Here is a 27,902-nt window from a genome sequence, read left to right as displayed (position 1 = left end):
AAGTCATTTGTCAGTGTATATGGACTCAGCAGCACACTGGTTAGGGGTGAGGAGGGTAATCTTTCTACAAATTACCATGTACAGTGAAACGTTGAACGACAAGAAACAATGCAGGGCTTTATTAACTCCTGCTTTATTTTCCTCATAACTTTATAAGAGAAACTTTGTGCGTGTGTATGTTAGCTCCCATTGCAGTGATACCTGCTAACACAGAGAAAATAGTGGTGAGAAATAACTGTTCTATGTGTGTGGTGTACACGCATGTGGGGCCCATAAAGACTTTTTGTTATTCTCTCCATGTCACCTTGTGGACAGTCTGGTCTGTGCCACTGATGCTGATTATCTCATTATTTGCCCTAGGGGTTTTGGCACATCTGCAGAGCCGATGCGCCCTCCTTTGTCACAACTGGCACTCATCCCATGTCACTGATGCTTCATTAGCCTACAGCCAGCCGGCCTCCTTGCCAGACAAGAATACCCGAATCCCTGCTTCTCCCTTGCTCGCTCCTTTTGTATGTAGGGTGTTCATGTCTTCGTCCCCCTCTTTCTTCTTTGTCCCATTTTTCTTCCAGGTCTGTAACTGCAGATGTCCTGATTTGTTTTCCCCTCTGTAAGGCCTGAAAGTTAGACAATGGAAGAAACAATGTGACTTTTTAACCCTTTCCTGCCCATTTTGACCTTCCCAACCTTTACACCTTTTTCTTTCTCTATTCATTTTTCAGAGGGAAAAAAAGCTACTTTGAATAGACCCATCACAGTGACTGGCAGCATTTAAGTTTAGAGTATGTTTGAAGAGAAACAGACATTTTCAGCTTCTCATGGAGCATTTAAGCATGTCTTGTCTTATTTATTTACTCCTTGCAGACATGTTTTTTAATCTGTTGCAAGCTGCTAATTCTCCTGGATTTGAATCGTGATGGTTCAACAGTTAATTTTTCAGAGGCCTGTATTTTAGTTCCAGTGTTCCTCTTAAGCTGGGTGGGAGTTATCAATCTGCATTGCTGCCAGTGGGGGGTGGTATTTCAATATCATATTTTCAATCACTAGGGACATGCAGGTTCCCTGAAGTCCTGCAGAGCTTGCCTGTCTCTCAGTATTGAAATTGTGACAACCAAAATAGCACCCCCCCTGGTAGGACTGTTAGGGAGGACTCCCACTCAGTTTAGAGGGAACAGTGTTTAGTTTATACAAATTTTGGATTACAGTTACTTGAGTGTGTTGTGTGACATTTAGAGGGATAATTAGTAATGCGGGTTAAGGGAATAAAGCATGATATTGCCTTTAACATTCATTAAATACCTTTGCCTCTATATGGCAGCTTGACCCTACCAGTAGTACTACCAGACTACTGCTAGGGGTCGAAGACATCATTTTGAATTTAGTGCCAAAGGTGTAGGAGTGACCAGGGATTGCTCCTACCCTATTCCATTGGACCACTAGGACTGCTTCATATAGGCTTGGCGGGGGGAGTGTATTCAGAGGAAGAGAGGAGCTATGGGGGGGGGGGGGTTGTTCAGGAGGGTGGTAAGGCCTTGGACTAAGATTTGGAAAGGTGCATGTGGGAGGGGTGCTGATATTTCTACAGCTCGGACCCCTTTAAAAAAAGCTTCCCACCCAGAAGCATCAGGCCACGCATAACTGTCTTGATGCTCCCAGGGAGAAGAATAACACAACACAGCTTGCAAGGTTGATCGCAAGTTGGTTCATTCCTTTACTACAGGAGTCAGTAACCTGCAGTAGGTTATTGGCTCTCATTGTAACCTAAGCTTAGTACAACAGCTTAGTAACTGTCCCCTGAGTTACTGCTTTTGAATATAAATATTCAAATATATGTCTAGAAATAGGGTGCAATGCTTTATTCACAGTAGTGGTTGAATGTTTTTGTGCTTCCAAGTGTACTGGGGTAACCTATATGTAGTGGCAGCCACAAAATAGCAGGAGTGATTGTGTTAACTATCCAAAAGGCATTAGGGTAAATGTGAATAGGGGAGCAAGAAAACTGTCCTCTCCCATGCATCTGGAGGGAGGGCAGGGTGATCTATGTATTTATTTAAAAGTACTCATATTCCACGATTAAAAAAAAAAACAATGTTTTATCCAATTGGTTCACAAAATTACATACATTAAACCACACAATAAAAAGTAATAACAATTAAAACCCAATGAATTGTGGGCATGAGGCACAGTGGTTAGAACCCAGGATTTAATGAGCATGTAGAGGCTGGGACTGTTTTTGGTTGTTTTGTAACCATAGCATAACTGATTTTGATGACTGTGGGGTTGTTGCAGAGTTTGGTAATGGAAAGGGGATGTGAGTGCTGGCTTGGGTGTTTTTTAAGGTGACAAGAGTCTGGAATGGTCAGATGGAGGGGGTAGACGCCATCACTTTGGCAGATTGTGGGCATGCCTTGATCAGATATGTAGGACCCACATATAGATGACACCTACAGCTATTAGGGCTATAATAGTGGTGTATAGTTGGGGTACAGTAGATTTTTGGTTGTTTTTGGAGGGTTCAGTATACAATATAAGGGGCAAAGGGGTATCTGTACCTGGAAACGTTTAGATGAAATCCACTGCAGTGCCTCACTGCTCTGCTGGGATGTTTGTGTGACCAGATTACAAAGAATGCTGGTTCCTCCAGCATTCCCAATGGCTTGATTTTTGTGCATTTTTCACATAGACTTTTTTTTCAAAAATGGTCAAAAAAGATAAACGTCCTGAGTATAGTAATGTCTAGAAAAAGGCCATTTTCAAAACAAAAAGATAAACGGTTTGCTGGTTCAAAATGGTCACGTTTGCTATTTGATTTCTGGACAGTTACTTATCTAGGCTCACACTCCTTGAATGATCACTGGCTTGCCATTCCAGGCCCTAAGCTCACTCACTTTGAGTCAGCTAGGCGGTGTGCCGCCTTCTTTCTCTCACCATTTATCTGGATAGTCTTCTTCTTCTCTATTCGTAGTGCTCTCGCGTTTTCAGACTTTGTTGTCTGGTGACTTTGTTTTTTCTATCCATATTGGTCCTAGTCACTGATTCTGCTGCTCTTTATCTGTTCTCTTAACTCCGTTTCCAGAGCTTCCTTTCCATTTATTTCTTTACTTTCCTCCTTTCTTCTTCATTTCTTGCCTCCATTTATTTCTTTACTTTCCTCCTTTTTTCATTTCTTGCCCTCCATCCATGTCCAGCAACCCTCCTCTCCCCTCCAGCCACAAATGTCCAGCCACCCTCCTCTCCCCTCCAGCCACCCTCCTCTCCTCTCCAGCCACCCATGTCCAGCCACCCTCCTCTCCCCCCTGCCCTGCCGCCCGCCCTCCCTCCCACCCAGCACCCAGCATCAGGCCGCCAGCCCTCCCACCCAGCATCACGCCTCCCACCCAGCACCAGGCCTCCCTCCCACCCAGCAGCACCCAGCATCAGGCCTCCCTCCCTCCCAACTACCCACCCACCCAGCACCCAGCAGCACCCAGCATCAAGCCTCCCTCCCTCCCACCCAGAGCCCAGCGGCACCCAACACCAGGCCTCCCTCCCAGCACTAAGAATTAGGCCTCCCACCCACCCAGCAGCACCCAGCATCAGGCCTCCCTCCCAAACACCCACCCACCCAGCACCCAGCAGCACCCAGCATCAAGCCTCCCTCCCTCCCATCCAGCACCCAGCGGCACCCAACACCAGGCCTCCCTCCCAGCACTAAGCATTAGGCCTCCCACCCACCCAGCAGCACCCAGCACCCAGGCCTCCCTCCCTCCCACCCACTCAGCACCCAGCAGCACCCAGCATCAGGCCTACCTCCCTCCCACCCAGCACCAGGCCGAACTCCCTCCCTCCCACCAAGCACCACGCCGCTTGCCCTTGCTCCCTCCCTCTTCCAAACAAGCATCAGCCCGCCCGTTGTTCCTCCCTCCCTCCCTCCCAGCACCACGGCCCCCCTCCTCCTGTGCAATTGAAAAAATGTACCGGGTTAAGGCAGTGTCAGCAGCGGCAATGAAAAGCGTAGTCTTCACTCGGCACATTTCCCTTCTGTCTAGCTCTCAAGCTCTGGTCCTGCCCTCATGGGGTGGTACTGGGAGGGAGGGAGTAAGGGCGGGCCAATGCTTGTTTGGAAGAGGGAGGGAGTGAGGGCAAGCGGCGTGGTGCTTGGTGGGAGGGAGGGAGGCTGGCCTGGTACTCGGTTGAAGGGAGGGAGGGAGAGTGGGCGGAGCGGACCAGCGACTGGCGCGCGTGCCAAGGGAGAGGGCTCTGCGTGCCCTCTCTGGCACGCATGCCATAGGTTTTCCATCACTGTACTAGGTCATGCTTACACTATCCCTTTGCTTTTTGCAAATAATGATCCTCTGTGTTTATTCCATTAATTTGTGAAGTGTGTTACCATTTTAAGTGTTCATCTGTCACAACTGTCAGAAATGGTGAGCCCTTGAACCAAAGCTGGAGCTTTGGCAGACAAATCACAGGCAGGAATCAGAACAGACTGGACTAGGATAAACTAACAGACTCAACAAGGCAGGACAGAGGTAACTAAACACAATGGACAACACAAGAACCGGATCCAGACAAGGCAAGGAAAAGAAGGTAAGGCAAGACTCAGAACTGGATTAAAACTGGGACTGGGACCCAGAAATGCAAGACAAGGCAAAACAGGGAAGTAGATTAAAACTGGGTCCAGAAAAAGGCAAGACAAGGACAAGGCAAGGACTGGATCCGGACAGGACTAGACTGAAAGAGACAAGACAAAGCACAACTAGACAGGCAAGACAGGGTAGGAGCTAGGCAACAAGAATAACAGAAGCAAGACAATAAACAAGGCAGGGACAGGATTCAGGATTCTCGAACAGGCTTGGCTGGAACAGGATTCAGGATTCTCAAACAGGATTCAGGATTCTCGAACAGGCTTGGCTGGAACAGGATTCAGGATTCTCAAACAGGCTTGGCTGGAACTGGATTTTGGAACGGGCTTGGCTTGGCTGGAACCGGATTCTGAAATGTGCATGGCTTGGCTTGACTGGAACAGGATACTGAAAGGGACTTGGTTTGACTTGACTGGAACAGGATACTGAAAGGGACTTGGCTTAGCAGGGAACTGGGACAGAACTAGCTCAAACATAGAGCAGGAGCAGAACCTGGCTCAAACACACAACAGGAACAGAACTTAGCAGAAACACAGCTCAAGAGCCAGGAAGCAAACATAGCAGGCAAAGGATTAAGCAGACTAAGGGAGGACAAACAAACAAAGAAGCGATGTGCTTACCAGCATCCACAGCTGGAAGGGAAAGGCCAGGCAGATTGAGAGGCAGCAGACACACCTGCATAGCAGTGAGATAATTAGGACAATGCTGGCTTCTACAGACTCTCAGAATTAACAGACAAGAACTACACACACAGGAAACAGAACAGGGAAAACAGAAAACTGGAACAAAGCTTGGCTTAAACACGGAGCTTAACTACAGCAAGAGTCAAAAGCAGGGCTAGACTAAAAGCAGAAGCCAAGGGAAGTCAAACAGATACAGACACCAAGGGCAGAGTGTGGCTCTAGAGCCAGGCCTTCAGGATCAAGGTTCAAAAGCAAACTCACAGAAACAGAACAAAGCATTTGAAACACAAGACTCAGGGAAACACAGAACAGACCTTCAGGAGCAAGACTCAGGAACAAAGCCAAGCATGGATAAGATCTAAACAGGTAACACAAGATTAAGAGACCTCTTGCAAAGACAACGTAGGAAAGCTCCCTGGGTCCTTATAAAGGAGTAGGCTGATGATGTCACAAGTAGGAAATGAAGCAGAAGCAGGGAGACCAAAGTGAGGCTTGGCTAACAGGAAGAACAACAATAGGGAATGAAGCAGACTGGAGAGGTCACAGAGCTAGATAAGGAGAAACAGTAGGTCTGAACATAAGGGCACGGCCACAACCGTGACATCATCATACATTCTGGGAGGTAATTCCAGACATCCATTATTCTTTCATGGAAAATATTTCTTTGCATTGCTCCTGAGTCATTCCCTTGGGAGTTTCAAATCATGAAGAGATTTCTCCTTTGTTGTAGATCTTGGTATCATTGCAAAATACCCCCCCAAAAAATTGTTCTTCTCACCCCTCCACAACATCTCTCATAAAGATATTGAACAGAATCAGCTCTAGACCTAATTCCTGAGTTATGCTATTAGTCATCATTCTTGTCTCAGAATAAATTCCATTTACTACCACCCTCTGTTGTCTATCACTCAATCGGTTTCTAATCCAGTCCACCATCTTTGGACCCAGCACCAGGCTGCTTAGTACAGTAATGGGCTTCTTATGCAGAATAGTGGCAAACGCTTTGCTCGAATCTAAGTAGAGCACATCCAGCCAATGCCCCTGATCTAATTCTCTAATTGCGCAATCAAAAAATCAACCTTCTTCTAGTACAGTCATGTTGCCTTAGATCCTACAATCCATTGGATTCTAGGTATTCACTCTCTCTCTCTCTCTCTCTCTCTCTCTCTCTCTCACACACACACACAATAGATTTTCTATTATTTCCTTACCATAACAAATGTCAGTAATCTACCAGTGCCCCTTTTGAGCTCCCTTAAGGTGCATCCTGTTGGCCCTCATGGTTTTGTCTGCCTTTTTTGCTAGTTTATACAAATACTGGCATTCATATTACACCTATCCCACTCTCATATGTAGCTTTATTCACAATCAACAGTCTTTCTCCAAACTCTTCTTTGCTGACTACCAGAGAATTTGTTTAACATTTCTGCTTTTTTTTTTATTGTCTCTCCACCCATCACTCATTTGTCTCCTTTCAAGCTTTAAATTTCACTGCAGTCCTTCTGCTGTTCACTGGTGACTTGTCTTTGGGGTCCTTTTACTGAGATGCGCTAAAATTGGCCTGCGAAAGTGTAGGTGCAGGTTTTGGGCGCGCACAGAATCATTTTTCAGTGCACCTGTAAAAAATGGCTGAAAATAGACGTGCAGCAAAATGAAAATTGCTGTGCGTCCATTTTGGGTCTGAGACCTTACCACCAGCCATTGACCTAGTGGTAAAGTCTCATGCGGTAACTGGGCAGCAAGGACCTACGCGTGCCAAATGGCGCAGAAAATAAAAATTATTTTTCGGCCGTGCATATCGGACACACAGCAAAAATGAAATTACCACAAGAGCCACGTGGTAGCTGTGCGGTAACTGCATTTTGGCGCACGTTGGACGTGCGTAGATGCTTAGTAAAAGGGCCCCTTAGTTCTTTAGCTATATTTAGTTCTACTCTCACTTTTTTCTGTTCTATCTTTCCTCATCTCTTTCAGCTTTATTAGGCATTCGTTTCTGTGTTCTTCTTTTTGAGATCCTTTGTAAGTTTTTTGAATGACGATATTTATGACTTTACTTTTTCAGCCGCTTCTTTAGTGAACTATAGTGGTTTCTTCTTCTTATCTGTATTTACATAAAGATTTGTTTCCATTTCTGTAGCTTCTTTATGAGTAGGTCACTGGTCTTTCACTTATATCCTTTCACTATGCTTCTCTCATGAAAATATTTCTCCATTTTGCTGATCAGAATTTTGAGCTCTGTGTGACTCTTCTCTACCTTTTCAATGTGGGCTACCGTTAAGACATGTTATTTTACCGCTAACTTGTGCTATTCTAGCGCAGGTCCTATTTTACTCAATGAGACCTAGTTACTAATAATTGGGGTTAATATAACATGTTGTAATGGCAGCCCATGTTGATAATTCCCTCCCTCTCCCCCCCCCCCCCCTAAAATCAAACCTTACTGTCTGAATAGTGGTATTCAGGTGGTCACTTTTTTTTTTTTTTTTGTTACATTTGTACCCCGCGCTTTCCCACTCATGGCAGGCTCTATGCGGCAGGCAATGGAGGGTTAAGTGACTTGCCCAGAGTCACAAGGAGCTGCCTGTGCCGGGAATTGAACTCAGTTCCCCAGGACCAAAGTCCACCACCCTAACCACTAGGCCACTCCTCCACTCCACTTACATTCAAGACACATTTTCCATGGGTAAGTATTGCCCATTCCCTTGTGGTTTCCATCACTATTTGTCTGAACAGAGCTCATTGAAGGGAGTCCATGATCTATCTGCATACAATCAGATCTGCATATGAGGTACCCCAGTGCTTATCCAATAGATCAAAATATCCCACCGACACCCCATCTCTTTCATTCCTACCATCTGGATATCCTCAAGTGTAGCAACGAGAAGGGTATGATTGGGTCATAGGCTTTCCCAGGATTTAGGCACGTAGTTATAGAATGCATGCATTTGCATGCCTGCCAATAGTTAGGTGCAAGCATTTAGGCTTAAATGCTTGTGCCCAAGGTTAGGTGTGAAATGCACCAGAGTGCCCTACAGAATATTAGCTTAGCGTAGATCTAAATGTGCAATTTGTGGACCTGAGTCAGAAGTCTGTAGAGCAGCCCACTACAGATTGAAAGGCCATTGCCCCTTTCCATGACCTCTTCTTTACCCCCCCCCCCCCCCCCCCCATTTCAATTGCTGTGATATTTTCCTTTCCATAGCTATCCCTTCCCTGCCCCCTTTCTGCCATTCCCAGACTTCCTTAGCAGATCACAATCCAGGATAGCTGTATCCCATATAAGATACTTGTTTTTTCCAAATATAATGCACAGGTTTTTGGCTGAGCTCATTCTGTTTATTTGTTTATTTTTATTTGCATTTTGTTTTCATTTTGTTTTTCTCTTTTGGAGTCGTAGAGCAGCAAAGGAAAATAATTTGGTCCAGTTTCAAGCACTGCTTTTGGCTCCTGAGACAGCATCCTTTTATAAATAAAACTTTTATGTTTGAGGCATTTATTACTAAGATATAAAGGTTTAAAAATAAAAGGAATCAGTTGCTACTTTGTATGTGTACAGAGCACTCTCTATCTTGTGGCCATTGCACTCGGTAGACAAATACAATGCCTTGACAACTAAGTTTTTAGAAACAGCCAACATGACAAGATTGTTTTAAAGGAAATAACAATACAGCGCAGACACAAGTGGGCTCATTTTCGTAAGAGAAGGACCCCCATCTTTCGACATAAATTGGAAGATGGACGTCCTTCTCCCAGGGTCGTCCAAATCGGTATAATCGAAAGCCGATTTTGGATGTCCCCAACTGCACTCCGTCACAGGGATGGCCAAAGTTCAAGGGGGCGTGTCGGAGGCGTAGTGAAGGTGGAACTTGGGTGTGCCTAACACTTGGACATCCTTGACCCATAATGGAAAAAAACAAGGACGTCCCTGACGAGCACTTGGACGTTTTCACCTGGACCTGTTTTTATTATGACCAAGGCACAAAAAGGTGCCCAAACTGACCAGATGACCACCAGAGAGAATCAGGGATGACCTCCTGTTACTCCCCCAGTGTTCACTAACCCCCTCCCACCCTCAAAAAACATATTCAAAAATATTTTCTGCCAGCCTCTATGCCAGCGTCAGATGTCAGACTCAGGTCCATGATAGCAGTATGCAGTTGTCTGGAGCAGTTTTAGTGGGTGAGTGCACTTCAGACAGGCGGACCCAGCCCCATCCCCCCCTACCTGTTACATTTGTGGAGGAAACAGCAAGCCCTCCAAAACCCACCACAAACCCACTGTACCCACATGAAGGTGCCCCCCTTCACCCTTAAGGGCTATGGTAGTGGTGTACAGTTGTGGGTAGTGGGTTTTGGGGGAGTTTGGGGGGCTCAGCACACAAGGCAGGAGGAGTGGCCTAGTGGTTAGGGTGGTGGACTCTGGTCCTGAGGAACTGAGTTCAATTCCCACTTCAGGCACAGGTAGCTCCTTGTGACTCTGGGCAAGTCACTTAACCCTCCATTGTCCCAGGTACAAATATGTACCTGTATACAATATGTAAGCCGCATTGAGCCTGCCATGAGTGGGAAAGCACGGGGTACAAATGTAACAACAAAAAAAAAGGTAAGGGAGCTATGTACCTGGGAGCAATTTATGAAGTCCACTGCAGTGCCCCCTAGGGTGCCCAGTTGGTGTCCTGGCATATCAGGGGGACCAGTGCACTAGAAATGCTGGCTCCTCCCACCACCAAATGGCTTGCATTTGGTCGTCCTTGGTTTCAAAAATCGCTGAAAATCAGAGACGACCAAATTTAAGGAATCGGACATCCCTGACAGTATTTTTGAAATGAACGATGGACGTACATCTTGTTTCGAAAATACGGGTTTCCCCGTCCCTGGATCGGGACGTTTTGCGAGGCCATCCAAATCGAAACGTGGACATCCCTTTCAAAAATGCCCCTCAAGGTATACAAAATTCAGAGCTAATAAAATTTAAAAACTAAGGGGTCCTTTTACTAAGCTGCAGTAACCACTAACACGTGCTTACTGCAGCAAAAAGTGCCTTACTGCGAGGCATACTCAGGCATCCCATGGTAGTTTTGGGATTGGCGCGTGCTGCTCACATGCTAAAATATAGCATTTATTTTTTAGTACTGGGATAAAACTGGGGCGGAGAGTAGACATTTTCTGCGCTAATCAGTTAGCGTAGCTACATCACAATTCACTAACAGATTTGCGAGCGGTTAGCATGTGAGCCCTTATCACCTACAAAATAGGTGGCACTAGAGGCTTACTGCTAATGGACACACGCTAATGGGAAAATTAGCATGTGGCCAGGAATTCAAAAAATAGAAAAAGCAGCCATTTTACCCCTGCAGTAAAAATGGCCTTAGCATGCGGGAATGACCTGTGTAAGGAATGTGTTAAGGCCGGTTTTTAACTGCAGTTTGGTAAATGGACCCCTAAATGTATTGACTTAGATTTAAGCTATTTGGATTTAAAATTTTCATGAAATCCCAAACAAAACATCCAAAACAGTGAACAAAATATAATATATAAAAATACAATAACAATCAGAACACACAAAAAAAATAAACCAAACAAAAGAAAGCTGAAAAATACATAAGCATAAAGCCAATAAAGGGTGGATGAATAACTCTCATTGTATTCTCATTGACATTGCATTGTCTGGAAAAGTTCTTGGTGTCATGGGACTGTCTACTAGAAGTGCATGCATGCTGAAGTGTGTGGACTCAAAAGCCTGCTTTAGGAGTAATATGGAAACTTCTTCTTAGAATATGCTTGACTTATATGGTTTTATCTCATTTGATATTGTAACTGACTTTTGGCAGGCCAAGTGACTCCTGTTGCTGACACTGGGAAGTCCAATGGGAGGAGGAATAAATGAAGTTGTTTGTAGCTAATATTGAACTGAAAATAATGTGACCTACTGGTCAAGCTTTCCTGTGTGGTCATTGCACCCACTTAATCAACTCAATACAAATGCAAGTGCAGCAGCTGTGCACGCTGGGACTGTACATTTTAATGACTAGATGATTTTTTGTTATTGTTTTTAGATATAACTCTGTAACTGTATTGCATATTTCAACCAAGTATGATCCCAACATATTTTCTGGCCTTACCACCTTCTAAATGTACTCATGAAGCAGACTCTAGTGAAGCAAACAATGCAACTAATTTCAGTGGTTTTGTCATTTGTGCCATCTCCCCAAGAGGTCAGAGGAAAAGTCACATTGCTCCAAAATTATAGTTTGATAACACAGTAACATTTGTTGGCATCAGTAGTTAAGAACCATTTTACCCTCCCAGTCTGCTGCTTTGTCTTCATTATTGTAAATGTGGCTATTACATTCTATGCTAACTGACCTATTTACTAAACTGAGATAGTGCCATAATACAGGTTTCAATGCACATTAAAGCAGTAGTTTGCACTGAAATTTTTCCTTTGCATATTAAATCTGCTAATGTGTGTTAAATCCTACATAAGTACATAAGTATTGCCACAGTGGGACAGACCAAAGGTCCGTCAAGCCAAGCATCCTGTTTCCAACAGTAGCCAATCCAGGTCACAAATACTTGGCGAGATCCCAAAAAAGTTCAATACATTTTATGCTGCTTATCCCAGAAATAAGCAGTGGATTTTCCCCAAGTCATTTTAATAATGGTCTATGGAATTTTCCTTTAAGAAGCTGTCCAAACCTTTTCTAAACCCCACTAAGCGAACCACCTTTACCGCATTCTCTGGCAACAAATTCCAGAGTTTAATTACACATTGAGTGAAGAAAAATGTTCTCCAATTCATTTTAAGTTTATTACTTTGTAGCTTCATTGCATGCCCCCTAGTCCTAGTATTTTTGGAAAGAGTAAACAAATGATTCACGTCTACCCGTTCTACTCCATTCATTATTTTATAGACCTCTATCATATCTCCCCTCAGCCGTCTTTTCTCCAAGCTGAAGAGCCCCAGCCTTTCCTCATGGAGAAGTCGCCCCATCCCCTTTATCATTTTTGTCAGCCTTTTCTGTACCTTTTCTAATTCCACTATATCTTTTTTGAGTTGCAGTGACCAGAATTGAACACAATATTCAAAGGTGCAGTCGCACCATGGACAGATACGAAGGCATTATAATGTTCTCATTTTTATTTTCCATTTCTTTCCTAATAATACCTAACATTGTATTTGCTTTCTTAGCTGCCGCAGCACACTCAGCAGAGGGTTTCAACCTTTCTTGTTTGGTGACTCCTAATGTGGAAGTTTGCATTACCTCCTAATGTGGAAGCTTGCATTAAGTAGCTATAATTCGGGTTCCTCTTTCCCACGTGCAGAACTTAATGCAGATAAAACAAGGGACTGGAAAAGGGACTGGAAGTTATTAAAAAGAGAGCTGTCAGCATTGACATGCATTACAATAATGCACACCAGTGCTAACACCTGATTTTTAATCATCTTAACATTGGTGTGTGGTAGCACACATTCTCATGCGTTCTTGTGACATGCATTATTGCAGTACTACAGCCACGTCACTAAACAGCAGGGATGTTTGCCATTTATACGTGCTAACATTTGCCATTAATACATATTAATGAGAAACTATTAGCTCCATTTAGTTATAGGCTTTTTAGAAAATATCCTTCTGTCAAGTATAAAAGTTTGAGTGTTTGCGGGAGATTTTTTTCCTTATTTTTCCTTAGGCTAGTATTACTTCCTGTACAGAGATTGACACTCAATATATGGATTAAGTTTAACTTATGTTGGTCATCATGCCAGCTCAATATCGCCCCTATGCTGTTAGCTTTGTGCACCCTTTATTTGAAAAGCACATTACTCATCTTGCTAAAATAATCTTTTTCTGTTTACAACATTTACGTTGCATTCATAACTGTTTTGAATCCTCCCAATTCAAACTCCCGACACAAGCATTAGTTTTAAGTCAGTTAGATTACTGCAACTCATTGTATGTGGGTTGCAGTTCTTTTTTATTGAGAAAATTACAGACATTGCAGAATACAGCTGCAAGATTGGTCTACTCTGTGAGGAAAATATGAGAGTGTAACTCCTCTCTTAATTAAAGCTCATTGGCTGCTGGTTTATGCCAGGATCATGTTTAAATTTTGCACATTGTTATTTAAAATACTTCATGGCTTAACACTGTAGTATATGTGTTCTCTTATCATTCACCGTACTTTGGGAATGTTGACAAAATTACGAGATCTTTTGGCATTTCATTTCCCTTCACCTAAAGATGTTTGTTACTCAAGTATTTTTAAATCTTCTTTTATGTATCTGCCAGTTATTGGAATTGCTTTCCGAAGAAGCTTAGATATTTATCACCTTATTTGAATTTTAGGAAATTCTTGAAAACGGCTTTTTTTAAAATGTTTGAGTTAAGTTTTTATTGTTTTAATGAGTGCTATTGTATAAAATTGTCTTGGCCGTTCCTGGTCCTCTTTGTCTTTGTAATCTGTGTTGAGTTTTCTAGGTTTCGCGGAATGTCATGTCATATTATCAATAATGCTGCTTTGTCCAAGTCATCATGTTTCCTTTCTTTTGCCATCAGCATGTGGGTTTCCACAAACCCAGTGCTCACATTTCTTTACCCTGCCTTTCCCTTCCCTTATCGTTAACCTCTGTATATGTTCTTAGCATGCTTCAAAATCAAACATAAAGACAACTGCCATTGCTCAGGTTATACAGCACCCACATTAGAACTAGGGGGTTAAAGTTAGTCATTCTCCCCCAGATTCTATAAATGGCACCTAAAGCTAGACACCCAATTATGCAGTCAGTTATAGAATAGGGTCAGTTATGTGCATAACATAATTTTTTATTTATTTATTTGTTGCATTTGTATCCCACATTTTCCCACCTCTTTGCAGGCTCAATGTGGCTAAATTGGCACTTAAATTGGAGACAAGTACCAATAATTGGCATTAAATGAGCATTAATTGGCAATAATTACAGGTTGCGCTCGTAACTGACTTACACCCCTATTCTGTAAACTGAGCACCTAACTTCTCTCATGAGCAAAGCTAGGTGTGAAGGTATTCTGTAAAGGTTGTCCCATGCAGAGCGCCCTTTACAGAATACTAACTTAGCATAGATCATCCCAGCACCAAACTTTGGGCGCCATTTATTGATTTTCCCCCTCAATGATTTAGCCCAGGGATGGGCATCCTTTATACACAGAGGGCCACATAATTGTCAGTACTATCTCTAGCAGGCCGCAACATTATGCAATATCACAACCTATTTTTTGCCTACAGTCTAGGAATTCAACCCCTCCCTTTAGTTCTAAAGAAATCGCTCATTATCCCTTCTTATGCACTGTTTACAACTTATCCGATTTACTATAAAACAAAGCTTTCCGAAGAAATTATGTGACGATAGTGACTGGGTATAATTGGGTTTTATTTATTTAATTTCATATATACTGCCTGCAAGCTATCAAAGTGGTACATTCAGTAGGTATTTCCCTGCCCTTGGAGGGCTCACAATCTGTGTTTGTACCTGAGGCAATGGAGGGTTAAGTGGCTTGCACAAGGAGCTGCAGTAGAATTTGAACCTGGTTCCCCTGGTTCTCAGGCTGCTCCTCCACCCTTAGCATAACAAAAATCTCTTACCCTCTCAAGCCACAAGAAAATTCCTGTTCCATGAAGCTGGAACTCTTCATATCCACCAAGTCAGCAGATTTTGATAACTGTTGTCATAAGTTAGTTTAAAATTTCACATTCAAAAGTAACTTGTGCGCTTCTCTTTCCTTATCTATACGAAGTGGATTCTGCTTCTGTGCCCTCCTTTTGCAATTGCTTTCTTAAGTAATAAGGTGCTCTTCCTGTAGGAATGAGGCCACTAGTAGAACTTGTGGGGCCAAGAATGTTCATATAAGTGAAATTTGTTGTAAGATTAACTTGTAATGTGACATGGAATCAGGCTGAACCAGTCTTATCATTTTAAAGTATATTTGTTCAACTCTGTAGCAGAAACAAGCAGAACGTTTGAAGGCCACATAGTTTTCAAACCTTGGTTGCAACACGTTGACCCATTTTGAAACCATCTTTATCTAGCCGAGAAAACTAAAATCTGTTTGACAAAGTAGCTCTCCAGCCAGTTTATCTTGCAATGGGGCTACAGCCCGCAAAGTATTGATTTTCTTAAATTAATGTTTACAAAAAGCTTCTGAATTTTGCTCAACAGAACATTGTTCTTCTGAAGCTTTGTAAAATATGACATTGCAGTCCTGTCTTGTGTTCATTTGCTAAGACAGATGAAACACATTTTTTCCTTTAAAGTGTAGCCTTGAACTACAGCTGTTCCATACAAGTGTGTTTACTCTTGGTATATTAATAATGTAGAATGTAGTGCTAGTCTCGTACAAGGGCACAACTTGGAGGTACGGTAAATCTAGGCATTTATGTATACACATTGAGTGTGGGCCTCATCACGTTTTGATTCATTGTGAGGAGGATTCTAGGCTATGCGGCCTCCTGGCTCAGATGCTTAGGATTTTGCCGAGTTCAGTTAAGCCATTTAGAGCAACTGCAGCACAGAACTGGCAGCTACATGGCTTATTAGGAACTTGGTTATGGTCTTTTATGAATTAGAGAGGAAGTTAACAAGGCCTGAAATGCATTATTAATGGAGATGCAGGAGTCAGTACCTTAACCGACTCTGGACATGCTTGGGAGTGGTACAACACGCTTTGATAGGAAAAGGGTTAAAGATTCAGGTAAAAGAAATGTAGGATGAGGATCTGATGTTAGGTTGAATGTGGGTATTTATATGTTCATGTAGCCAAAGTAGGAAACATTGCAACGAGGCAGGCTGGGTGGTCTAATTTGATGTTTTTCTTCCATCATTTACTGTGTTTTTATATAACTGCGCTTAGCATTCTCTGCCGAATTCTATATAGCGCGCCTAGAGATCTGCGCCAAAATCCAGGAGTATTCTATAACAATGAGCATAACTTAATTGGCTTAACAAGCTAATTAGCGTTGATAACAGCACTTAAGCAATAATGAGCACTAATTGGCAATAATTAGAATTTACATGCACACGTCGCTAAATGTACTCCATACTGCAGTGTGCTTAACTTCTAATGTACGCAGGCAAAAAGAGGCATGGTTATGGGTGGGGAAATTGGCGTTTCGTGGGCATTCCAAAATTTACACACATTGTTATAGAATATGGCCCTCTGCACTAAACAAACTATTGAAGACTCATCTCTTTGAGAAAATATATTGCAAGGACCAAAACACATGAAGTCCATACACACTAATAGAAATGCATCAGTACACTCTTTTCTGAGTTCTCTTCCCCCGTATTTTCACCACACTTAAAACTCTACCCTCTTGCTATTGTTTTATCGCCCTATCAATTCCCCATTGTTACATTCCACTGTTCCATTCCCAAATGATATTTTGACTTTGACTTTGTCTTCCCATAACTCTTCACAATGTAACCCATAATTGTAATGCAACAACTTTTATTTCCATCACTCACAATATATTGTAAGCCACACTGAGCCCGCAAGTAGGTGGGAAAGTGTGGGATACAAATGCAATAAATAAATAAATAAATAAACTTGCCAGGATTTACACCGTGTTTTCGTTAGTGTAAATGGAGGCGCACAGTTTTAGGCACTGGGAAATCAACTAAGCGTATTCTGTATACCACACCTAAATCTAGGTGCTGCTTATAGAATATGCTTAGGCAGAAATGTTTTCCGTATGGATTTTTTTATGCGCCATATATAGAATCTGGCCCTCTATGTACATCAAAGTTAAGCAAAATGGTAAAAAAAAAAAGTCATATTAGAAAAAATGAAAAAAAAATGTAATGTAGAAAGGATATCTGCTTTTTCTGCAGCATGTTCCAGTGATTAGCAGACAAACATGCTAACTGGTTAACACTTCCATACCCATTCTCCACCCATGGCTCGCCCTCTCCATGGCATTAAGACTGTGTGGCTAGTATAGCCACTCAAGGGTGATGCTGTAGAGCCCCACTTGCCACCCTACACTTTAGATCCCTGACTGGAGGAGTGGCATCATTTCTCCTGCCTATACAGGGCCCTTTCAAAGCTAAGCTCACCCTCTATTTGGTAAACCAAGGCACCAAGACCAAGTGACTCACCTACCAGCTTATAATCGAACGAGAATAACGCCCAAGTTCCGACCTAAATCGGGAGATGGGCGTTCTTCTCACAAAAACAAATAAAGCGGTATAATCGAAAGCCGAACTTTGGACGCTTTCAACTGCACTCCGTCGCGGATGCGGACAAAGTGGACGGGGGCGTATCGAAGGCGTGTCGAAGGCGGAACTGGGGCGTGGTTATCGGGCGAACAGAGATGGGCGCCCTTCGCCGATACTGGAACAGTTTTGAGCTAGAATTTAGGACACTTTTCCTGGACCCTGTTTTTTGACGAATAAGGCCCCCAAAAGTGCCCTAAATGACCAGATGACCCCCAGAGGGAGTCGGGGATGACCTCCCCTGACTCCCCCAGTGGTCACTAACCCCCTCCCACCACAACAAATGATGTTTCACAACTTTTACTTTCACCCTCAATGTCATAACCCTCCTCCCAAGCAGCAGTATGCAGGTCCCTGGAGCAGTTGTTAGGGGGTGCAGTGGACGTCAGGCAGGTGGACCCAGGCCCATCCCCCCCCCCTACCTGTTACAATTGTGCTGCTTAGTGCTACTAGTCGTCCAACCCCCCCAAACCCACTGTACCCACATGTAGGTGTCCCCCTTCACCCCTTAGGGCTATAGTAATGGTGTAGACTTGTGGGCAGTGGGTTTTGAGGGGGATTTGGGGGGCTCAACACCCAAGGGAAGGGTGCTATGCACCTGGGAGCTCTTTTACCTTTTATTTGGTTTTTGTAAAAGTGCCCCCTAGGGTGCCCGGTTGGTGTCCTGGCATGTGAGGGGGACCAGTGCACTATGAATCCTGGCCCCTCCCACGAACAAATGCCTTGGATTTATTCGTTTTTGAGCTGGGCGATTTCATATTCCATTATCGCTGAAAAGCAAAAACGCCCAGCTCACACCTTGACGAATAAAACATGGGCGTCTTTTTCTTTTAAAAAAATACGATCCGCCCCGCCCCTTCACGGACCCGTTCTCGGAGATAAACGCCCATGGAGATAGGCGTTTCTGTTCCATTATGCCCCTCCTAGTGTCATGTAGAGTCAGTGCTTTTTTTGTAGAAAAAAAGGTGCCAGTACTCATTATGGGCGGGGTCACCACATATGGCTCCACCCCTATGACAGCCACACCCACATTAACCACACCCCCTATACCAGCCATGGCGCACATAAACAGACGTCATTGAAAATATTACAGTACTATAGGAGAAAAAAATAACGTGATTTGCTAAGTAGTAGTAGTAGTATACCCAGTGCAAAATAAGACAGCCAATGTAAATTCTCAAATTGGACATATTACAAACACTAAATGAAAATAAAATGATTTTTTTCTACCTTTGTTGTCTGGTGACTGTTTTTCTTTCCATATTGGTCCCAGTCTGTGATTCTCCTTTCCTTTGTTTTCGCTTAACTCTTCTGTGCCATTTGTCATTTTTTGTCTCCTTTTTCTTTGCTTTCTTCAATATTTTTCAGGCTCTCTCTCTGTCCAGATTTAATTCATTCTTACTATCCATTCTTTAATTTCCTTCATCTACCTGTGGCTTTTCATCTTTTCCTCACCCTTGTTCTCCCCATGCCTCTTCCTCTTATTCTCCAGTCTTTCTCTATTCCCCTTTTCCATCCAGCAGCTCTGCTTTCTCTCCCCATCCTTCCAGTGTCTCCCCTATTTCTTTCTGCATTCTTCCATCCAGCGTCTTCCCTCTTTCTCTCCCTATCCTTCCGTTTTCCCTCTCTCTCTCCCCCATCCTTCCATCTGTTTTTTCCCTCTCTCTCTCTCTCCCCATCCTTCCATCTGTTTTTCCCCCTCTCTCTCCCCATCCTTCCATCTGTTTTCCCTCTCTCTTTCCCCATCTTTCCATCTGTTTTTCCCTCTCTCCCCCAATCCTTCCATCTGTGTTTTTCCCTCCTCTCCCCATCCTTCCATCTGTTTTTCCCCTCTCCCCAATCCTTCCCTCTGTTGTTTTCCCTTTCTCTCTCTCTCCCCAATCCTTCCCTCTGTTGTTTTCCCTCTTTCTCTGTCCCCAATCCTTCCGTTTTTCCCTCTCTCTCCCCATCCTTCCATCTGTTTTTCCCTCTCTCCCCATCCTTCCATCTGTTTTCCCTCTCTCTCCCCAATCCTTCCCTCTATTGTTTTCCCTCTTTCTCTCTCTCCCCAATCCTTCCATCTGTGTTTTTCCCTCTCTCTCCCCATCCTTCCATCTGTTTTTCCCCTCTCCCCAATCCTTCCATCTGTTTTCCCCCCTCTTTCTCTCTCCCCAATCCTTCCCTCTGTTGTTTTCCCTCTTCTCTCTCTCCCCAATCCTTCCCTCTGTTGTTTTCCCTCTTTCTCTCTCTCCCCAATCCTTCCCTCTGTTGGTTTCCCTCTTTCTCTCTCTCCCCAATCCTTCCCTCTGTTGTTTTCCCTCTTTCTCTCTCCCCAATCCTTTCCTCTGTTGGTTTCCCTCTTTCTCTCTCTCCCCCAATCCTTCCTCTGTTGGTTTCCCTCTTTCTCTCTCTCCCCCCAATCCTTCCTCTGTTGTTTTCCCTCTTTCTCTCTCTCCCCAATCCTTCCCTCTGTTTTCCCTCTTTCTCTCTCCCCAATCCTTCCATCTGTTTTTCCCTCTCTCTCCCCATCCTTCCATCTGTTTTTCCCCTCTCCCCAATCCTTCCTCTGTTGTCTTCCCTCTTTCTCTCTCCCCAATCCTTCCATCTGTTTTTCCCTCTCTCTCCCCATCCTTCCATCTGTTTTTCCCTCTCTCCCCATCCTTCCATCTGTTTTCCCTCTCTCTCCCCAATCCTTCCCTCTGTTGTTTTCTCTCTTTCTCTCTCTCCCCAATCCTTCCCTCTGTTGGTTTCCCTCTTTCTGTCTCTCCCCAATCCTTCCCTCTGTTGTTTTCCCCTCTTCTCTCTCTCCCCAATCCTTTCCTCTGTTGGTTTCCCTCTTTCTCTCTCTCCCCAATCCTTCCTCTGTTGGTTTCCCTCTTTCTCTCTCTCCCCCCAATCCTTCCTCTGTTGTTTTCCCTCTTTCTCTCTCTCCCCAATCCTTCCCTCTGTTGGTTTCCCTCTTTCTGTCTCTCCCCAATCCTTCCCTCTGTTGTTTTCCCTCTTTCTCTCTCTCCCCAATCCTTTCCTCTGTTGGTTTCCCTCTTTCTCTCTCCCCCCAATCCTTCCTCTGTTGTTTTCCCTCTTTCTCTCTCTCCCCAATCCTTCCCTCTGTTGGTTTCCCTCTCCCTGCCAAGTTTCCCGCGAACGGCGCGAAGTCGCGACGCACGCGGCACCAGCCCCTATTTCCGGCCGCTGCTGCTTCTCCTGTTGAGCAGCAGCGGCCGCTACACAAAGAAAAAATGAAACCTGGCTGAAACGCGGCACCCCGGCACTGTAGACAGCCATTAGGCATTGGCTGTTGCCCCGCAGCCACTCCTCCTCTTGCCTGTACGTCACTGCCCCTGGAGGAAGACCCCGGAGGAGCGCAGTGACGTAGAGGCAAGAGGAGGAGCGGCTGCGGGGCAACAGCCAATGCCTAATGGCTGTCTACAGTGCCGGGGTGCCGCGTTTCAGCCAGGTTTGAAGTTTTTTTTAAATCTTTTTCTTTGTGTAGCGGCCGCTGCTGCTCAACAGGAGAAGCAGCAGCGGCCGGAAATGGGGGCTGGCACTGCGTCCGTCACGGGGCGGGGGGAGCAAAAAAAAAAAAAAAGGTGCCGGTACGCCGTACCGTTGCGTACCGGCACAAAAAAAGCACTGTGTAGAGTCAATCCATGAGTGGGATTGAAATTCCTGTGTTCTAACTGCCAGATCAGTGCCCTTTCAGTAAAGTGCATCCTGCTTCAAAAGTATAAATGTACATGATACACATATCTACAGAAGGGGTGTAGCCAGATTTCGGCAGGAGGGGGGTCCAGAGTCCGAGGTGAGGGGGCACATTTTAGCCCCCCCCCCCGGTGCTGCCAACCCCCCCGCTGCGGCCACCACCAACTTTGCCCCCCCCCCCAGCGCCAACCCTTTCAACCCCCCTTCCCGCCACCACCAACCCTCCCTTGCCGCCGTCGGGTACCTTTGCTGGCGGGGGACCCCAACCCCAGTCCTCTTCTTCCGGTGCGGCCGCGATGCTGGCTGATCTGCAAGGCTTCATTCTGTTTCTGTGAGTTCTGTGGCTCCTTCTACTCTCCAGTAAAACTCCCCTGATACTTTCTCTGGAGACTTGTATGTGGCGTCACCGTTTGAACAGCTATTCTGTTTTCCTCCAGCACCACACAGCTTGCCGTAAGTTTGAACTCTATGGTGCTCCCACAGTCTTGTGAGAATAGAGTGGGATTTTGGACAGCACAAAGCTCAAACTCACTGAGAGTTCCATGGTACCGATATTAAACAGAATAACTGTTATGGAGGTATGGCAGCAGCAAGTCTGAGGAAAAGATGGGGGAAGATTATGTACTAAAAACAGAGTTAGGGAGCCACACTTAGGGTCAACGGGGACTGCCACTGGTCCCTAAACTTTGTAATGAAGAATACTGCTCTGTAGTCTCCTTCTCTTCTGTTTCATTGAGAAACATTTGAGATGAATACTTCTGCTTAGCTTTTTCTTCTGGAAGTCTTTTTCACCTCCTCGTCTGGGACAGAGATGAATACTTCTGCTTAGCTTTTTCTTCTGGAAGTCTTTCTCACCTCCTCGTCTGGGACAGAGATGCTTCTGCCTTCAGCTCTGGCAACCAGTTATACATACCTGACTTACTTTCTATAGATGTGCAGCGAGGGAGAGGAGCTTAAAAAAAAAAAGACTGCAGATGCCCATTTTAGTACACCTGTACTAATCTTCCTTTTTCTATGAACCTGAGCACTTACCTATAAGCACCATTTCCTTGCTAAAATTATAAAACAATGGCACTTATCCCTGGATTTTGAATATGTTGCCTAAATTTGGATGCGGATCTCAGAACTGTGGATAATTAGTCAATTAAGGGCCAATAATCAATTAATGGAGTTAACAAGGTCTTAATTGGCAGTAATTAGGAGTTATGTGTGGATCTGCCCTATGCCTTATTCTATAACATGCGAGCCTAAATTTTATAGCATGCAACTCAAAGGGGGGTGTGACCATTGGAGGGGCAGAGGCAGGGCGGAGCATTCCCAGAATTTAGGCATCAATTACATGCCCAACTACCATTAGTTAGGCACCAGCATTTACAGCAGCTTTTGGCAGGCAATAAGTGTTTGTGCCCAAAATGAGACACAAGATGCACGCCAAGCTAGTATTCTGTAAAGGATGCTCTGCGCAGAGCGCCCTCTACAGACTATTATCTTAGTGTGGACCATAGCAGCGCCTAACTTTGAGCACCATTTACTGAATCTGGCTGTTAATGTTCGAGACTGTTACAGTCACAGACGTCAAGCTCCATCTCTAGCCGTCTTCAAATCTAAGCTAAAAGCCCACCTTTTTGATGCTGCTTTTAACTCCTAACCCTTATTCACTTGTTCAGAACCCTTATTTTATCTTCCTCACTTTAATATTCCCTTATTTCTTGTTTGTCCTGTTTGTCTGTCCTAATTAGATTGTAAGCTCTGTCGAGCAGGGACTGTCTCTTCATGTTCAAGTGTACAGCGCTGCGTACGTCTAGTAGCGCTTTAGAAATGATAAGTAGTAGTAAAGCAGTGTTCACTGTGTAAGTGCACAGGAGGAGGTACATGGGCGTGGCATAGGCAAGTCCAACATTTACACCTGTAACTTACAGGATACTGAACATTACGCATAGGTGTGGACTGAAAATGATCTGGGCCCCCGGGGCAGTAAAGGTCAGTGGGCCCCCCTGGCCGCTGCCCACCGCCGCCCTCCTCCCACATACTACAGCCCCCCCTGCTGCTGCCCCCCTCCCACACACTACAGTCCCCGAGCCTCAGTGAGTCCTTCCTGGCCCTACCTTGAAGGGCCCTAGTGGTCCAGTGACTTCTTCGGGGGTAGGAAAGAACCCCACTGTTTCCTATCCACTATTGCTACTCTACCCGGCACCGCCATATTTTCAAAATGGGTGCCAAGACTTCCCATGGTAGTCTCGCGGATCTCAACAGTCTTGCGAGACTGCCGCAGGGAGTCTCAGCAGCCATTTTTAAAACATGGTGGCAGCGGGCAAGAAAGAGTGTTGTTCTTTCCTGCCCCCGCAGAGGTTGCTAAACCACCAGGGCCCTTCAAGATGGGGACAAGAAGGGCCCACTGAGGCTTGGGGGGCTGTAGTGTGCGGCTGGGGTGGTGGGGGGGGGGGGTGGAGAGTCCTTGGGCTTCCTAGAGCCTTTGGGCCCTCGGGCACTGCCTGGTTGTCCGAATGGTCAGTACGCCCGTGGTTACATGCTAAGGTGCCACATTTAGACATGCACTTTTATTCCTGCTACAACCCTTAAACATTGGGGTGCAAAAAACCAACTTATGCTAGTAATCTATAACGGACTTTGGATGCCCAGATGCCGTTATAGAATTAGTGCTTAGCCTGCTGCATCTTGGCACTCAACTTGGCGCCCTTTACAGAATTGCTCCCAGTCTAACTAGTGTCAATATACCTCGGTCCTCGAGGGCTGCAATCGAGTCGGGCTTTCAGGATTTCCCCAATGAATATGCATGAGATCTACTGGCATGTACTGCCTCCATGGTATACAAGTAGATCTCATGCATATTCATAGTGGAAAGCTTGAAAATCCGACCTGGCAAGGACTGAGGTTGGACTCCCCTGGTCTATATGCTACTTAGTGATAAGGCAGGTAGAGAAAGAAGACCCTCTACTTTAACTCTAAACATGCAAATTAATAGTACAGAAGCACTACTGAGGCACATTTTTAGACATGCAGTGAAAACATTAGTGCATGTTAAGCAACATCTTAGCATGCATGTTAAAACTTTTAGCAGGTGCTCGCTTACAGGCTTTACTGTGAGTTTTAAGGTGTAGGCTCTATGATCTTCTACTTTATTGGGGTCTTGAGATCAAACAAAGGAAATTGTTTATTATTCATCAAGTACTTCCAGTTACCTAAAAGTTAATAACTCTCCTCTCACACACTTTCCTAGAACAGAGAAGATGTATTTACACTACAGTTATTTTCTACAAATAGATTGCTAAATTGTTCTGCAACAGACTGACATTGAAAGCAACAACAGAGAACACGGTGGGACAGAAAAAAAAAGGCACTGTAGGAAAAAGAGACAAACAGCTGAAGTAATTTACCGAGCATTCATTCACCCTTGTACGCACATGATTCCTCTAAACAAACTCTCCTATCCCTGCTGTTTGTTAACTAAATATTGATCAAGGAGAAACCTATCTCCTGACAGCAGTGGTACAAGCAGGGGACTTGTACTGCAGACTGAGCAGTCTTAAATGGATAAGCTCAGATGTTTTAGAAGCTCCAAAGTTGGATTACTGGCTCTGATGGTTGTATCCCTTTCCCCTTGGCAAAAACGGCCATAAGACTTTGTCTTGGCCCCACAACTATGTGGAAGTGCCACTTATCCAGATCCCAAAACATATACAGAAGAGTATCGACTATCCGACATAAATGGGACTGGTCCGTTGTCGAATACGAGAAAAGTCTGATAATACGGAAAACAAGCGTTTAGTTAAAAAACATTACTAATGTAACTCTGTAGGTCAGAATAAGTTTTTAAATAAAAAAAAATGCCTGGTCAACAGGATCGGGTCCGGGTAGTCTGGGTCAGGAGGCAGGACCGGCAGTGATACTGCCATGGCTGAAAGGTTCAGTGATCCTTCCTGCCTCCTGACCCAGACCACCCAGACCCGATCCTGTTGACCAGGTATTTTTATTTTAAAAACATATTCTAACCTAAAGGGTTACACTTACACTAATCAGCAATGAAAAAAAAGGAAATAAATTGTACAGTAGGCAATTTAAGCACAAATACAGAGCAGTGCCATCATCGGGGAGTCTGTCGGATATACCGGATGGTCGGATTACTGAAGGCTGAATAATCAAAACTATACTGTATTAGGAAAGATAGAATTATGCCACTTGTTTTAGTATTGAATTTTACAAAGACTGTAGATCATAGATACATGGGACCACGGGGGCCTGAGCCCCCTTAGATTTGGCCCTAGAACCCCCTCCCGCCACCAACCCTCCCCCGCCGTCGCTGTCGGCTACCTTTGCTGGCAGGGGACCCCAACCTCTGCCAGCCGAGGTCCTCTTCTTCCGGCGCGGCCATGTTGCTGGCTGATCTGCAAGGCTTCGTTCTGTTTCTGTGAGTCTGACCGGACTTCTGTGGAGCCAGGAGCGTGGAAATGGATGTGGTATCTTGTGATGGTCTTGCTTGCTTCTCACATTGAACTTTGTTTTGCCAAACTGTCTCCTACTTTAAAAATAGTAAAGATCTCCAGTATAGAGGAATCAAAGCAGAAAATGATGGAATCATTCTGGAAGCTGTGCCACACACACATACAGGATTATTAACAACTATAGTGTCTGATCAGAAGCATGTGCACAATTGCTATCACATTATAACTCGCATAGTATTGGCACAGTGATCTCCTGGGGGGTGGGAAATATGCTTGCTTTGATTTAATAGGGCACCACTGTCCACCTCTATGAGCATCCTATCATATGAGGTCTAGAATTGACCTAGAGACCCAGGGCCTCCGAGAGACTGAGCCGAACCTGGGGCAGGGCTGCAGCTGCCGGGCCCGGGACAAAATCGTCATCGCCGCCCGAACTGACCAGATGACCACCAGAGGGAATCGGGGATCACCTCCCCTTACTCCCCCAGTAGTCACTAACCCCCTCCCACCATAAAAAAAGGTTAAAATACTTTTTTGCCAGTCTCTATGCCAGCCTCAAATGCCATACTCAGGTCCATCGCAGCAGTATACAGGTCCTTGGAGCAGGTGTAGTGGGTGCAGTGTACTTCAGACATGCGGACCCAGGCTCATCCCCCCCTACCTGTTACACTTGTGGTGGTAAATGGAAGCCCTCCAAAATCCACCAGAAATCCACTGTACCCACTTATAGGTGCCCCCCTTCATCCCTAAGGGCTATGGTAGTGGTGCACAGTTGTGGGGAGTGGGTTTTGGGGGGGTTGGGGGGCTCAGCACCCAAGGTAAGGGAGCTATGCACCTGGGAGCAATTTGTGAAGTCCACTGCAGTGCCCCCTAGGGTGCCCGGTTGGTGTCCTGGCATGTGAGGGGGGCCAGTGCACTACGAATGCTGGCTCCTCCCACGACCAAATGGCTTGGATTTGGACGTTTTTGAGATGGACGTCTTTGGTTTTCATTACTGCCAAAAACCGAGGACGACCATCTGAAAAATGACCTAAGGATGACCATCTCTAAGGTCGACCTAAATTTCATGATTTGGGAGTCCCTGACCGTATTATCAAAACGAAAGATGGACGTCCATCTTGTTTCGATAATAGACGTTACCCCGCCCCTTTACGGGGCTGTCCTGTGAGAACGCCCTCATGAAAACTTGGGCGCCCCGTTCGATTATGGCTCTCTATGTATAATAGCTATTAAGCCCGGATCTCGCATCTAAATTTGGGTGCCAGATTTATGCTGAAACCTAGTGCAAATACTGGCCCCCATGTTGGTCGCCAATCCCAAAAATTCTGTAATACTGTGAGTATCTTTAGGAACCGCCCATGCCCCTCTCATGGCCATGCCCCTTTGGAGTTAAGCACCATAAGTTTTGCGCACAGATCTTTATAGAATAGCACTTAGCAAAATGCACATACAAATCCAAACTGTTGTCAAGTAACACCAGTAATTGATTATTAGCACCCAATTATTGGCACTGATTGGTTCGTTAGCCAGTTTAGTTGTATGCTTAACTCCGGATCGCATGCAACTTCGGGTTCCCAAATTTGGGCTCCTTTTGTAGAATCTGGGGGTAAATAGATAATGCAACTTAAGTAATGGAATGTTGCTACTATTGAGATTCTGTTGCTACTGTTTGAGATTCTACATGGAATGTTGCTATTCCACTAGCAGCATTCCATGTAGAAGCCTGCCCTTGCAGATCAACAACGCAGCCGCACAGGCTTCTGTTTCTGTGGGTCTGATGTCCTGCACGCCACAGAAACAGAAGCCTGCGCGGCCGCATTGCTGATCTGCAAGGGCAGGCTTCTACATGGAATATTGCTAGTGGAGGAGTAGCCTAGTGGTTAGTGCAGTGGACTTTGATCCTGGGCAACTGGGTTCAATTCCCACTGCAGTTCCTTGTGACTGTGGGCAAGTCGCTTAATCCTCCATTGCCCCAGGTACAAAATAAGTACCTGAATATATGTAAACTGCTTTGAATGTAGTTGCAAAATACCACAGAAAGGCGGTATATCAAGTCCCATTTCCCTTTCCCTAATGTCTGTTAGCGCACACTAAGCCTGAGTAAAGGAAACCCAAAGTGCGCTATCATGCTTTAGTAGCTTTAGTGAATAAATCCTTAAGTCGTATTTATTATTACAGTCTAAAGATTATTTTAAAACACAGAA

The 27,902-nt window shown here is 44.8% G+C and overlaps 1 protein-coding gene across 1 annotated transcript in view; it reads left to right on the top strand.

The window, feature by feature from the left end:
- The window catches only part of PROX1 (prospero homeobox 1), a 141,910-nt gene that overhangs the window by 96,498 nt on the left and 17,510 nt on the right, over positions 1–27,902 (top strand).

This window comes from Microcaecilia unicolor, chromosome 3 (assembly GCF_901765095.1).
Source record: "Microcaecilia unicolor chromosome 3, aMicUni1.1, whole genome shotgun sequence".
NCBI lineage: Eukaryota > Metazoa > Chordata > Amphibia > Gymnophiona > Siphonopidae > Microcaecilia > Microcaecilia unicolor.
This window is presented reverse-complemented; position numbering and strand designations above follow the sequence as displayed.